The 15,482-nt window shown below is 41.5% G+C and overlaps 1 protein-coding gene across 1 annotated transcript in view; it reads left to right on the plus strand.

Annotated features, from left to right (window-relative positions):
• The window catches only part of LOC124766608, a 76,926-nt gene that overhangs the window by 24,556 nt on the left and 36,888 nt on the right, over positions 1-15,482 (plus strand). The window lies entirely within an intron of this gene.

The raw sequence follows: 15,482 nt of genomic DNA on the forward strand, positions 1-15,482 counted from the left end.
TCCAATATGTAATGAGAAACAAGAAGACGTGCATTATTCATAAAAAATGATAATGTGTTTTATAATTACGAATATAGGTATTTTAAATTGAACGAGGAAAGAAAAGATGACAAGGGGGTCATTTGATACAACACACTTATAACTACATTTGATTCACGTACATTTACGCTACCCACTGCGCTACACATTCGACTAGGAATCATTTGCAACTGCATTATATACAACGCTGGGAAAACTTCAAAGCCGATTATCTCCCTAAATTTATGAATAAAATTAAGCACAGCCTATTTCTTGGCACTTTTTAACCGTATTCCACACAGGTGTTTCACTACGGAACGGAAAGCAGCTTCAGCCATTTTCATACTGTGCAATAACAGCCTATTTCTTGGCACTTTTTAACCGTATTCCACACAGGTGTTTCACTACGGAACGGAAAGCAGCTTCAGCCATTTTCATACTGTGCAATAGAGTTGTGGCGATTCGTGAATGAGTCGTTCAATTGAACGACTCTAAACAAAGAGTCGTAAGAATCGAATCGTGATACGGACGAATCGTCGTTCAAAAGAATCGTAAGAATGATTGCGTGTTTCCGAGTCGTCACGATTCCAAGTTCCAACGATTCATCGATTCTTAGTACGCTATGCTTCGAAGGCAACTTCCGAATCGTGCCGAATGATTACGACCGCCAGGTGGCAGTCAAGTGGAGGATGCGTGTGAACAAAGGAAGCTCGGAACGAACAAACGAAGTTCGTGGGCCGTAATAGTACTCGTGAAAACCAAGCTGACATTTGGCGGTGGCTGACGGGAACGAGCGTAAAGGCATTTCCCATTTACTATCCCTATATAGTGCACATGGGCGGATTCATATCATCCTACGTTTTTCTGTGCTCTTTCCAATTCCACAGCACCTTATATTTCACAATAAAGCAACTGTCAGCCCTCACACACTGCAAATGTAGCTTAACTTTTTGTTTCGTCGAAATACAAAGCACAGGTATTTTGCTTTTAATTTGTCTGAGAACTTGCTTCTGCCACTATTATTTATGTGAGAAGACGACATACTTCTAAAGTGTAGGATACAATCGTATACAGGACATTACTTCACTGCTAATTTGCTAATTCTGTTAGTTCCACCAGTACCGCCACTAAATGGCTGTCGCACTAGACCAATATTACAGAGCGAATGTAAGCTCTGTAACCAATACCTTTCTTGACGGATCGCCGTGTAATACCATCTTTAAAATTCTAATTTTCGAATGTTACCGTGTTCAGATTCATATTAAATGTTAGTGAAGTAACGTCGCGGTATACGATTGAATCCTATTGTTTAGAAGTATGTCGTCTTCTTACGTAAATAGCAGTGACAGCGGCAAGTTCTCATACAAATTAAAAGCAAAATACCTATGCTTTGTATTTAGAAGAAATGAAAGTTAAGCTAAATTTGCTGTGTGGGAGGGCTGTTAGCTGCGTTATGAATTACAAGGGTCATGTGGACATTTAGCACAGGAAAACTTAGGATGATATGAGGCAAACCACGTCTGCCTCACTGCTAGATTATGTTACTATAAAACAGAGGTCTGTAGTTAAATACGTTCAAGCCACACAACCAAACTGGCATACCACGTAATTTTGCACCATCTTCCGCACAAATCGACTCCTCTTTTCTGGCATACTGAAATAAAACAATAGATGCAATCAAATCAAACGTGACCTTTCAACAATTAAGGCATTACACGTATAAATCGAGAATCACACTTGCAACATCATTTGCATGTTTACTCATAAATAAACTATTTGTGGCATATCTCATCATCACACATTTCGATTCTAACCCCATTGACAATTTTAGACATGTCCTGCCATCTGTGAGTAAGATGTCGAACTTTTTGCATTCCGTAAGAATCGTGCCATCGAAGACTAGAATGAATCATGAACGAATCGTAGTAATCGATTCGCAATGTGAGATTGAATCGTAGGAATCGAATCGGGAAAAAGAATCGTGTTGCCCAACTCTACTGTGCAATAACAGCGCGACAACGAGAGCACAATGCTGCAGAGGCTGTGACTGTACACGATTTTTGAAATAAAAACGTAGCTAGGGCGTGATTAAGGAAAACTTTGAAGCCTGTTAATACACATAAATATCTTAAAGTTTCATTTAACGTAACTTAGTAATAAGATATTTAATACATAGTAGGACCTACTTCCAACAGCGTAACAACGTGTACTACGGCTTCTGACCAATCATCGCGTTTCTACATCTACATCTACATCCATACTCCGCAAGCCACCTGACGGTGTGTGGCGGAGGGTACCCTGAGTACCTCTATCGGTTCTCCCTTCTATTCCAGTCTCGTATTGTTCTTGGAAAGAAGGATTGTCTGTAAGCTTCTGTGTGGGCTCTAATCTCTCTGATTTTATCCTCATAGTTTCTTCGCGAGATATAAGTAGGAGGGAGCAATATACTGCTTGACTCTTCGGTGAAGGTATGTTCTCGAAACTTTAACAAAAGCCCGTACCGAGCTACTGAGCGTCTCTCCTGCAGAGTCTTCCACTGGAGTTTAACTATCATCTCCGTAACGCTTTCGCGATTACTAAATGATCCTGTAACGAAGCGCGCTGCTCTCCGTTGGATCTTCTCTATCTCCTCTATCAACTCCATCTGGTACGGATGTGTTTGTGTTTGTTTACATCTGGTTTATTCGTATGATGAACGGACTATAGTTGTGCGCTTTTCCGATTCAGGCAACATTCTCAGCAAACACTTTTTCGGTGTTTTTAATGCTCTACAGTGGCTTTATGTTCACGACACGAAGCGCTGCAAGAGTTTACACTTACTCCTTCGCAGTGTATGGCCTACATCTTTTCTTTTAAAAAAACTTCCCTTGTACTCTTTTTTGTTTTGTTTATTACTTGAAGCAACTCACTTCTTTAAGTGGCAACTATAGTTCAATTCTTTTATCTTGGCGGCTCGCGCATGCCCGCCCAGACGCGGGAGATTGCTGCGTTGCCAGTTGCACACGACGCACGCGCCAATAGAAGCAGCGCCATAGTATAGCACAGTTCGCAAGCTTACGTGTAGAGGGGAGAGCGCAGTTCATGAAGTAAAGCCACCACGGCCGCATTAACCCTTTCGCTGCTACAAAGACGTGCTCCCTGCATTCCGCGCTGTGGGCGATTTTGTCACTGCACTGCTCGCCTGTGCAGACACATTGTGTTCCGACTGCTTTGACACTCTTTATCATTCGATTCCACAAAAACTATTTGGCTCAAAAATTAGATTTTTACCTATCTTCTTGACTGATACCTTCCCCCCCATAAATGACTTAATTTTGTTTCGATGTTCAACGCAGTTATTATGCAGCATTAAATATAGTAAACCTTTGCACGAAATTTTGAAGAGTTTGCAGAGGTAAAAGTCCATAGAGTATACTTTCCGTATGGTCGATTTTAGTTGCCACAATGTTGAGAATGAAATGTGGACAAGATACCTATATATTTCATTTAATTTAAGTACCACATAAGTGTCGTATGTAATATTGAGAAATATTCCACCTTTCGCGACTGTAACAAAAGTTTTACTTACACTGGGCACGTTTGGCTTTATTTTAAAGCACTTCAATCAATCAAAAGGAAGTAGACAAAATACATTAAACAAAACTGTGGACTTACAAAAACATTAGGACTTGAATATACCGTTTGTCAGTGAAGTGCTCAGAGCTATGTCAAATATAATTTTGTGTGTGGCACACACAAACAGCATTTATTTGCTAAAACACTGATGAGCCAACATAAACGTTGAATATTGTGCTACCGCAGCACAAAACTACGAAAGGTGACTTGGCAATGGAGGACACAAAATACAGTCCTCTTATGATGCTTCAAAAGAGAGAAACGCGTCTGGTCTAAATAAGTCACTTATTACAGTTGCGGAAGAGGGATATATTTCAATACCATTGGTAAAACTGCGACTGTGGAACAAAAACAAGAAATAGAATATGAATACCATTGTGTATGTGCCATACCTTTCACCGATGGAAGTGCTTTAAAATAAAGCCAAACGCGCTGTGTGTATATAAAACTTTTATTACAGTCGCGAAAGACGGAATATTTCTCAATATTACATACGACACCTATGTGGTACTTAAATTAAATGAGATATTGTTATACAGTAAATATTATATGAAATTTAGGTATCTTGTCCACATTTCATTCTCAACATTGTGGCAACTAAAATCGACCATACGGAAAGTATACGCTATGGACTTTTACCTCTGCAAACTCTTCAAAATTTCGTGCAATGGTTTACTACATTTAATGCGGGGAGCACGTGTCTGCAGCAGCGAAAAAGTTAATGAAGAGGCAAAGCACTAGAAATTTCATTCAAACGAATAAAATTCGTGAAGTAAGGCACTCCAATATTGTTTTTAAAAAAAGAAAATACTAAGCACCACACAAGGTTTGAACTCATAACCTTTCACTTGGCAGCCCAACACCCTAACCATTCCGCTATTTCAGCTCATCGAACAGTGTAACTCCATAAGGACTCTAACACCTCACGCAACTACTTATAAACACTGTTGGTATGACTATGAATTACTCACGCTTCGTCGAAGTACAATAGGAAATAAATAATTACCGCTGTTCTTTATTGCGAAAAAGCAGTTCGTGAGATTGAAACAAACACCTTTCCTTGCTATCGCCTGAATTAGGAGTCTTATTGCTTGTTTGGTTTAATTAATTAATAAAATAAGAAGCAAGTGGTGTAAAGAATGCGTTTTCCAAACTTTCTGTAAAAGAAAGCCTGCCATCAAGACATTGCTTTTGTTCTATTACTTTATTTATGACTGAACGTTTCTAAAACTGAAGACACTCGTCCGTGCTCTGCACTGCTGTCGAGATCTGGCAACGTCGTTCTCTGTTCATTGGCTGACTGTGTTTTGTGACGTCAGATGCGCAGAACGAACCTAAACTCGGCCGCCAAGATATATGACGTGCACTATAGTTGTAGAAAGGTACATCTCAGCACAAAGCGACTGCGCTATACTTATGTTGACGGCGGTAATAATAAAATCCACTAAATGGAACACAGGAGCTCATAACCAGAGTTGAGTACCAGGTGACAAAGAAATAATTTCCGGTGCTATGCGGTTGCGCAAACTTCGCACTGAAATACTTCTTGTAAGGCACGACCTACAGGAGAACCATTTCCTTCTTCGTGCTGGCCGCCACTGAAAAATCGTCAGCTAAAGAAGAGCACATGGGACAACATAGCCTCCCCCGACGAATTACAACAATAGGAAATCGGTTTAGTAGACTATTTACGATTCATCTCTCCTCTTCTGGAACTGAGCAAGGTGGTCGTGTAGTGTAGTGACTCAGGTGTTCAATTCACATTCGGAAAGAATGAAATTCACATCATATATGACATTCTCTTCTCTACAGGGTGGAGCACGAAATGTGTCACCATTTGTTTCGTACATAATTTATGAATCGCAGCAGATATCGTGTTGAGCATCTCATCAGCAATAGCAGTGCAACTTGGAGAAACTAATGAGTTACGAAATGACGCGTAATTCGAGACATCTTCGCTAGGAGACTACCGTGTAGACTGTAGAATATGGCCAGCAATGGACGATTAATAACGCAGCAGCTATAGGCAGTTGTGTTACTTTTTCACGAAACGAAAAGTCCCGTTGTGACTCGGAGGCAGTTTGAAAGAAAGTTTAACATAGGGTGGGCCCCCTGCAAGAGAAACATTCACGGGCTGTATGATCAATTCGTACTGTAAGAAGCAGTATTGGAAGCGAAGCTACCTCGGCTGAAGCCTGTTTGTTCGCGGTAGAATATTGAAGCGTTATAAGTTGCTCTTCAGAGAAGCGCTGCAAATCGCGCAAGGTCCGTGCAGAATGCTGCGCCCGATAGATGCACAGACGGCAGGGCACGAGTGGGGAGACCGGTAGCAGTGTAGGTTATGGGCATTTAGGGAAAACGCTGAGGGCTGGAGGGGAAGTGCCGTTCTAAACTGAAGCCTACGCTCACATTTTTTGTAAAGATTAAGTGGGACCGCTCCTCGTGGACACTTGCATGGCGATCGTTCAAAAAGTTCTACTGTCGCTTCTGCTTTCGTTAATATCTAAAAAGAACTCCGCCGAAAATGCTGCGATATATTTTCGCCTGGCTTGTTAACCATTTGAAACTTTAAGAGAAAATGGTTCAAATGGCTCTGAGCACTATGGGATTTAATATCTGAGGTCATCAGTCCCTTAGAACTTAGAATTACTTAAACCTAACTAACCTAAGGACATCAGACACATCCATGCCCGCGGCAGGATTCGAGCCTGCGACCGTAGCGGTCGCGCGGTTCCATACTGAAGCGCCTAGAACCGCTCGGCCACAGCAGCCTGCTTAACATTCAGAGAAGCGTCATGTATGGCGCATTTTGTGTAAAACCCACACATTGATGTGGTTGCCATTTTAAAATTTGCTTCTTTTGCCAAAACACAGCGGAGCTTACACAGTCACATCTCACTAACATGTGCAGACACAATTGCGAGAGAATTCTGAAACAGTGGTTTTAAGTTTATTAAGAGAGGAACTGAGGAAAAGCAAGGTCAGTAGCTTATGGCAAAGCACGTCCTCTGTATATATATATATATAAAAAAAAAAAAAAAAAAAAAAAAAAAAAAAAAAAAAAAACGTGAAACGTCTTCACTTTTGTTCTTACAAAACCCGTAGCATTTCTCATTTCTGCAGCTGTCGATTGCCCTTAAAAACTACATACTTTCATCGAAAAAGTCTGTAGTTAGTGGAATAACACAGTAGATATTGAAGTATTACATAATAACGATATGATAAAATACTCTCCTCTTTGCGTGTTATCATTTGCCAAAACTTCATTTTGATATCTGGAGCCGTTTATGAAATGTGAGGAATGTTGTGGATATTTCACTCTGGCTTTATCGCTGGCACGACGGGACCGCAAATTTCCATGAATTTTCTGGAGATCGGTGACAGATAGATACCGCTACCCAAGACTACAGAAAAGTTCAGTATATTAGCTGAATTTCGTACACAACAACATATTATGTAATATTCGCCAAACGCTAAATCATAACGACCTCTATTTTGCATTGAAAATTTTTACAAATTTAACGAAATGATGAGCACATCATCATGAACCTGACATATAAAGCTATTTGGGAGGCAAAAATGAAATTTTTTACCAAATAGTATCTGTAAAATCGTTTGTAAAGACTGTAGGCTCGCGCCTCTACTCTGTCATCACCAACCGGCCGAAAGGTGGAAAACACTTGGCGGCCTCCCCTTCCGAACAAAAGAATGAACTCGCCCAGCACTTTGGACGAAAACTGGTCACTGTGCATCGCCCACCGTATCCTGCGTGGACTGTACTGTTTGCCCACTGGGCGGGGCGGATGGCAGGGAACAATCTCTGAACAACGTTTAGTTTTTTAGGATTAGGCGCATTTTCATTTGGACGTTATGGTTAACAAACAAAATGTACGTTTTTGGCTACTGACAATCCGGAATTGCTTCATGAGCAACATAATGCTCCAAGGATTACAGTGTGGGGGTCGCAGTTTCTAGTCACAGACGCACTGGACCTTTTTCCTTTGAAGAAACTGTGCGAATTATTTGACCTTGCTCCGCAATAACTTCGTCCCACAGCTTCTTGCTATGGCTCTGCCTTTCAACGTACAGTGGTTCGTGCAAGATGAAGCGAGGCCACATACTGAAAATAATGTGTTGGAATTCTTATACGAGCATTTCAACATGTGGATCGTTTCACTCAGATTTCGTGGTCGTTTCGATGACGGACAATTTTGACTCTCCAGTAGTCCACACCTAAACCCATGTGACTTCTTTCTTTGGTGGCACCTCAAGGAAACAATTTTCCTAAAATGTCCACATGATTTAATGAAGCTCAGGCGTCTTATTCTCCAAGCTTACAATGAAAGCATGGAAGATACTTGCCGTAGGATTACCGCCAACATCATTGTTCGTATGAAGGGAGTTAGGTATCAAAATGGTGGATATTTGAGCATGTGCTGAGACAGAACAAATCTCCACAAAATGTTTTCCACGTTAGTATATGTTCTTCTGAGTCTGTTTGTTTCTACTAGGTGTCCCATTTATTTTGACCACTCTAAATAACTGTTTGTCCAGATGAAAATTACAAAATGATGCAAGCAAATGTTCTTTAGCCGTCAGGGGGACATCAATTAGCATGATTGCCTTCGTTGTTCGCTGAAACACAACGTTATTAATTGCATAACACAACATTGATGTTGACGTTCCCAGTGCAGGTACTCGGGGTAATGGAACACATCCACGTGCTGACGTTGACAGAGGACAAATGTAAACATAAGTAGAATGCACACCCGTCATTCTGTCAACCATCGTCAGTTGAAGAGTTGTGTGAGTAGAACGTACACCGACGAAGAGAAGGTAGAAATACTACTCATCTATGGGGAATGTAAGTTAGCAGAACAGTAATTGCAATACTGTTTTCTTATGTACGGGTACATTTAGTACAGTAATTTAGTCCTTTTAAATACTGTTGTGTAGAGTAGGCATGCAGTAAAGGCTTTCCTTCCTACAAACTGCATCGACATAACGTTTCTTTTACTGCTGTTGCTGACGGTAGGTGAAATGGTACGCAGGCAGCAGAACTGTACAGAGAGCGATATCCTGACAAGAACCCACCTTCCCAACGGATGTTTTCTCGTCTTGTTGCGACGCTTCAGGAAACGAGAAGTTTCAACCCACGACAACGCAGTCGTCGTAGCTGCCGAAGTTACTGTTCTCGCTTCCGTTGCTATGAATCCACATGCGAGCACACGACAGCTTGAACACGAGACTGACGTTCCTAAAACCAGTATACATCGTATTCTTACACGACATCGGTTCCATCCTTACCATGTACACCTACATCAAGAATTGCATGGGAATGATTTCCCGAATCGTTACAGTTCTGTCGGTGGGCACAGCAGCAAATCCTCGCCAACCCGAACTTCTTCTCCAATGTTCTATTTACCGATGAATGTTCCTTCTCAAATAAAGGACAGGAAAATACAAGGAGCATGCGTTATTGGTCCAGTGACAACCCACGATGGCTGAGACAGGTGGAACATCAGCGTCAATGGAGAGTTAACGTCTGGCGTGGGATGCTTGGTACTAGAATTATTGGCCCTTATTTCATCATTGGTAGTCCAAACGGCACAGCGTATGCCAACTTCCTCAGACGAATTCTTCCTCCTCTTCTGGATGAAGCGCCGCTAAGAACCAGAATGCTTATTTGTTATCAACACGTTGGATGTCCATCACATAATGCCTTGCGTGCCCGTCGTGTTCTGAACCAAAGGTATCCTGCCAGATGGAATGGTCGAGGAGTAACAGTTACTTGGCCTGCTAGGTCTCCTGATTTAAATCCTCTGGACGTTTTTCTTTGGGGATGCATTAAAGACGTTGTCTCTCGCGATGTTCCAGCAACTCCAGAGGACATGCAGGAACGTATCGTGCTCGCTTATAATTCTCTTCAGCAAGGAACGCTGGAAGCAGTAAAAAACTCTTTCATTCAACGAGTGCACCAGTGAATCGGTGTCCAGGGTCACCACTTTGAGCACCTTTGAATGTTCTACTCCCGAGCAATGGTACACGAGAGTCAAAGTCGATTTTGTGTTATGTTTTTATTTGGTTTTAATTATTTTTCTGACAACTCCGGCAAGTGGACGAGTTTGTGATCCCGGGCTCGAAGCCAATGTTGTGTTATGTAATTAATAACGTTGTGTTTCAGTGAATGATACACTGTGATACATTTTTGATTAGGTTTTTAGGATAGGAAATGAATTACCGAATAAAAAATTTAGGGTGCCATTTAAAAAAATCATGCCGCTGTTCATGTCTTTGTGAAAAACACAGCTACTACGAAGGCAATCATGCTGATTGACGTCCCCCTGACGGCTAAAGAACATTTGCTTGAAACATTTTGTAATTTGCATCTGCACAAACAGCTATTTAGGGTGGTCAAGATAAATGGGACACCCTGTATAATATTCGTATATCAGGCGAATGTAGGGGTGTTTTCTTCGAAAGAGCTGTCACCAATTGCTTCTACTTTTACACTATGAGTGAGACAGCGATTAGTTTTACTGACCTAGATATCAACAGAATTTAAAGCCAACTGCTCAACCTGATCTCTCCTTCCAGATAACAGACATAACCGTTCACAGGCGTCGTCGGAATCTGTGACTAATGCATATTTAACCTCATGTGCTTATCTCTTTACAAGGTCAGCGGCTTTTTCTTATCAGTACTGTTTATAAACACTTTTGCTGCATTCATTATGGGAAACAAGTATTGGTTCAAATGGCTCTGAGCACTATGGGAACTTAACATCTGAGGTCATCAGTCCCCTAGAACTTAGAACTACTTAAACCTAACTAACCTAAGGACATCACACACATCCATGCCCGAGGCAGGATTCGAACCTGCGACCGTAGCGGTAGCGCGGTTCCAGACTGAAGCGTCTAGAACCGCTCGGTCACGCCGGCCGGCGAAACAAGTATTAGTTCAAGTGTATCCACAGTACTTATTTATTTTTAATTTGTGGCATAGGTAATCAGATACATAATATATGTAGAATAGTTAAAAGTAAGGTATAAGAATTCAAACAAAAAACAAAAGGAAATACATCACAAATGTCAAATAGTCAGACCGTTTACATTTTTTACTGCATCTTGGGTCACAGCGAGGAATTCGGATTGCTGTATACATTACAGTCATAAAGGACATTTTGCTGTAGTGTGGTAAATGGTTGTTCTATTGGTACCACATTTACATTCTGGTAAATCTGCCTTTCACCACCGATTTAGCGAATTCCCTCATCTGCTGTGGTTTGTTCTTATCCTTTTGAGGCTGGTCTACATTTTCTGACGCTAAGTCCAAGCCCAGTGCTTCTTCTGCAATACAGGAGAGACCGTACGAACAAGATGCCGACGACTGTCCCCTTACTCTTGCTCTGTGATATTAAAATTGTTGGCAAATGGTTTCTACATTTATATGCGCACGTATTGTAGGACACTTTCTGTCGGTTTCCACACTTTCTGAGTGTTAGTGAATTAGCGGCAAAAGATTACTTCATATTTTAGTGCATTGTCTGACAGGAACGTGATCCAGTTGTATTTGGGATGGGTGGAGGTGAGCACAGATTGGGGACCCAATAGGTAGAATAGAACAGAATCTTTATTGGACCTTAAGCATGTTTTCCACTAAATCGGCTTTGACACATAAACTTCACTTTTATACACAAATAAATACATTCACAAGTAATTTGCTTTCCGTGTCTATATACATACGAACAAGCACACTATACTTCTCTCCAAAACTTCCATTTATGATAAATTTAGTAATGGAGGGCAGCGTGGAGGGTAAAAATCGTAGAGGGAGACTAAGAGATGAATACACTAAGCAGATTCAGAAGGATGTAGGCTGCAGTAGGTACTGGGAGATGAAGAAGCTTGCACAGGATAGAGTAGCATGGAGAGCTGCACCAAACCAGTCTCAGGACTGAAGACCACAACAACAACAACATGATAAATTATACAGGAATTACTGCCGGTCGCTGTGACCGAGCGGTTCTAGGCGCTTCAGTCAGGAACCGCGCGACTGCTGCGGTCGCAGGTTCGAATGCTGCCTCGGGCATTGATGTGTGTGATGTCCTTAGGTTATTTAGGTTTACGTGGCATGCAGCTTTACAGTATGATTAAATGATGATGGCGTCCTCTTGGGTAAAATATTCCGGAGGTAAAATAGTCCCCCATTCGGATCTCCGGGCGGGGACTACTCAAGAGGACGTCGTTATCATGAGAAAGAAAACTGGCATTCTACGGATCGGAGCGTGGCATGTCAGATCCCTGAATCGGGCAGGTAGGTTAGAAAATTTAAAAAGGGAAATGGATTGGTTGAAGTTAGATATAGTGGGAATTAGTGAAGTTCGGTGGCAGGAGGAACAAGACTTTTGGTCAGGTGAATACAGGGTTATAAATACAAAATCAAATAGGGGCAATGCAGGAGTAGGTTTAATAATGAATAAAAAAATATAAGTACGGGTAAGCTACTACAAACAGCATAGTGAACGCATTATTGTGGCCAAGATAGACACGAAGCCCAAACCTACTACAGTAGTACAAGTTTATATGCCAACTAGCTCTGCAGATGACGAAGAAATCAGATGAAATGTATGATGAGATAAAAGAAATTATTCAGGTAGTGAAGGGAGACGAAAATTTAATAGTAATTGGATAATTGGAATTCGAGAGTAGGAAAAGGGAGAGAAGGAAACATAGTAGGTGAATATGGATTGGGGCTAAGAAATGAAAGAGGAGGCCGCCTGATAGAATTTTGCGAAGAGCGTAATTTAATCATAGCTAACACTTGGTTCAAGAATCATGAAAGAAGGTTGTATACATGGAAGAACCCCGGAGATACTAAAAGGTATCAGATAGATTATATAATGGTAAGACAGAGATTTAGGAACCAGGTTCTAAATTGTAAGACATTTCCAGGGGCAGATGTGGACTCTGACCACAATCTATTGGTTATGAACTGTAGATTAAAACTGAAGAAACTGCAAAAAAGTGGGAATTTAAGGAGATGGGACCTGGATAAACTGAAAGAACCAGAGGTTGTAGAGAGCTTCAGGGAGAGCATAAGGGAACAACTGACAGGAATGGGGGAAAGAAATACAGTAGAAGAAGAATGGGTAGCTTTGAGGGATGAAATAGTGAAGGCAGCAGAGGATCAAATAGGTGAAAAGACGAGGGCTAGTAGAAACCCTTGGGTAACAGAAGAAATATTGAATTTAATTGATGAAAGGAGAAAATATAAAAATGCAGTAAATGAAGCAGGCAAAAAGGAATACAAACGTCTCAAAAACAAGATCGACAGGAAGTGCAAAATAGCTAAGCAGGGATGGCTAGAGGACAAATGTAAAGATGTAGAGGCTTATCTCACTAGGGGTAAGATAGATACTGCCTACAGGAAAATTAAAGAGACATTTGGAGAAAAGAGAGCCACTTGTATGAATATCAAGAGCTCAGATGCAAACCCAGTTCTAAGCAAGGAAGGGAAAGCAGAAATGTGGAAGGAGTATATAGAGGGTCTATACAGGGGCGATGTACTTGAGGTCAATTTTTTGGAAATGGAAGAGAATGTAGATGAAGACGAATTGGGAGATACAATACTGCGTGAAGAGTTTGACAGAGCACTGAAAGACCTGAGTCGAAACAAGGCCCCTGGAGTAGACAACATTCCATTGGATCTACTGACGGCCTTGGGAGAGCCAGTCCTGACAAAACACTACCATCTGGTGAGCAAGATGTATGAGACAGGCGAAATACCCTGAGACTTCAAGAAGAATATAATAATTCCAATCCCAAAGAAAGCAGGTGTTGACAGATGTGAAAATTACCGAACTATCAGTTTAATAAGCCACGGCTGCAAAATACTAACGCGTATTCTTTACAGACGAATGGAAAAACTGGTAGAAGCCGCCCTCGGCGAAGATCAGTTTGGATTCAGCAGAAATGTTGGAACACGTGAGGCAATACTGACCTTACGACTTATCTTAGAAAATAGATTAAGGAAAGGCAAACTTACATTTCTAGCATTTGTAGACTTAGAGAAAGCTTTTGACAATGTTGACTGGAATACTCTCTTTCAAATTCTAAAGGTGGCAGAGGTAAAATACAGGGAGCGAAAGGCTATTTACAATTTGTACAGAAACCAGATGGCAGTTATAAGAGTCGAGGGACATGAAAGGGAAGCAGTGATTGAGAAGGGAGTGAGACAGGGTTGTAGCCTCTCCCCGATGTTATTCAATCTGTATATTGAGCAACCAATAAAGGAAACAAAAGAGAAATTCGGAGTAGGTATTAAGATCCATGGAGAAGAAATAAAAACTTTGAGGTTCGCCGATGACATTGTTATTTTGTCAGAGACAGCAAAGGACTTGGAAGAGCAGTTGAACGGAATGGACAGTGTCTTGAAAGGAGGATATAAGATGAACATCAACAAAAGCAAAACGAGGATAATGGAATGTAGTCAAATTAAGTCGGGTGACGCTGAGGGAATTAGATTAGGAAATGAGACACTTAAAGTAGTAAAGGAGTTTTGCTATTTGGGGAGCAAAATAACTGATGATGGTCGAAGTAGAGAGGATATAAAACGTATTCTGGCAATGGCAAGGAAAGCGTTTCTGAAGAAGAAAAATTTGTTAACATTGAGTATAGATTTAAATGTCAGGAAGTCGTTTCTGAAAGTATTTGTATTGATTGTAGCCATGTATGGAAGTGAAACGTGGACGATAAATAGTTTAGACAAGAAGAGAATAGAAGCTTTTGAAAAGTGGTGCTACAGAAGAATGCTGAAGATTAGATGGATAGATCACATAACTAATGAGGAGGTATTGAATAGAATTGGGGAGAAGAGGAGCTTGTGGCACAACTTGACTAGAAGAAGGGATCGGTTGGTAGGACATGTTCTGAGACATCGAGGGATCACCAATTTAGTATTGGAGGGCAGCGTGGAGGGTAAAAATCGTAGAGGGAGACCAAGAGATGAATACACTAAGCAAATTCAGAAGGATGTAGGCTGCAGTCGGTACTGGGAGATGAAGAAGGTTGCACAGGATAGAGTAGCATGGAGAGCTGCATCAAACCAGTCTCAGGACTGAAGACCACAACAACACAATAATAACAACAGTTCTAAGTCCAGAGGACTGATGACCTCAGATGTTAAGTCCCGTAGTGCTTTGAGCCATTTGAACCATTTTTGAACAGAAATTACTAAAGCCATGGTATTATCTCACTTCGATCAGTCACATAATTGTCTGAACTAGAGATTTAACGGGATCACGGGGAATCGCTTCTAGATGCGTATTAGAATTAGGTAATAAATAGAAAGTCTGTTCTTCAGATCGCAGGGAGGTGAGAGGTGAGAGGGGGTAAGGGGAGGGGGGATGGGTGGGAGGATAGGACGTAGGAAAGTGTCCCGTCTTACGGAAGCCCATCTGTGGAACTAAAATGTTTGGTTTTGTCTGACTCCTATACCTATGTACGTTCGAAATTTTCTTACGGCAGTTGTTTCTGAGATTCTTTTTGCGAGGAACCAGCTTTGAAATGTAAAGGGAGCTTCTTAACGTAGGGTACCGTGTTGCGCTGTGGTACACTTTACTTACTTCGCCTCTGGCCAGCCCAGTAATAGAAGTTTAATATAAATGGTGTCTCACGAAAGGCGCCCGGGATGGGTCCACGGGTAGCGCAGCACCGCCACCGCATCCGCCGGCCGCCGCCTCGCCCGACTCTCGGACACTAACCTGCCGATAGTCGACGGCGCGCGCGCTTTCTCTGAGTTAAGCGTTGGCATCTGATTAACTTAGGATTATCTTTATTGGCGGTAAG

This window comes from Schistocerca piceifrons, chromosome 1 (assembly GCF_021461385.2).
Source record: "Schistocerca piceifrons isolate TAMUIC-IGC-003096 chromosome 1, iqSchPice1.1, whole genome shotgun sequence".
NCBI classification, from domain to species: Eukaryota; Metazoa; Arthropoda; class Insecta; order Orthoptera; family Acrididae; genus Schistocerca; species Schistocerca piceifrons.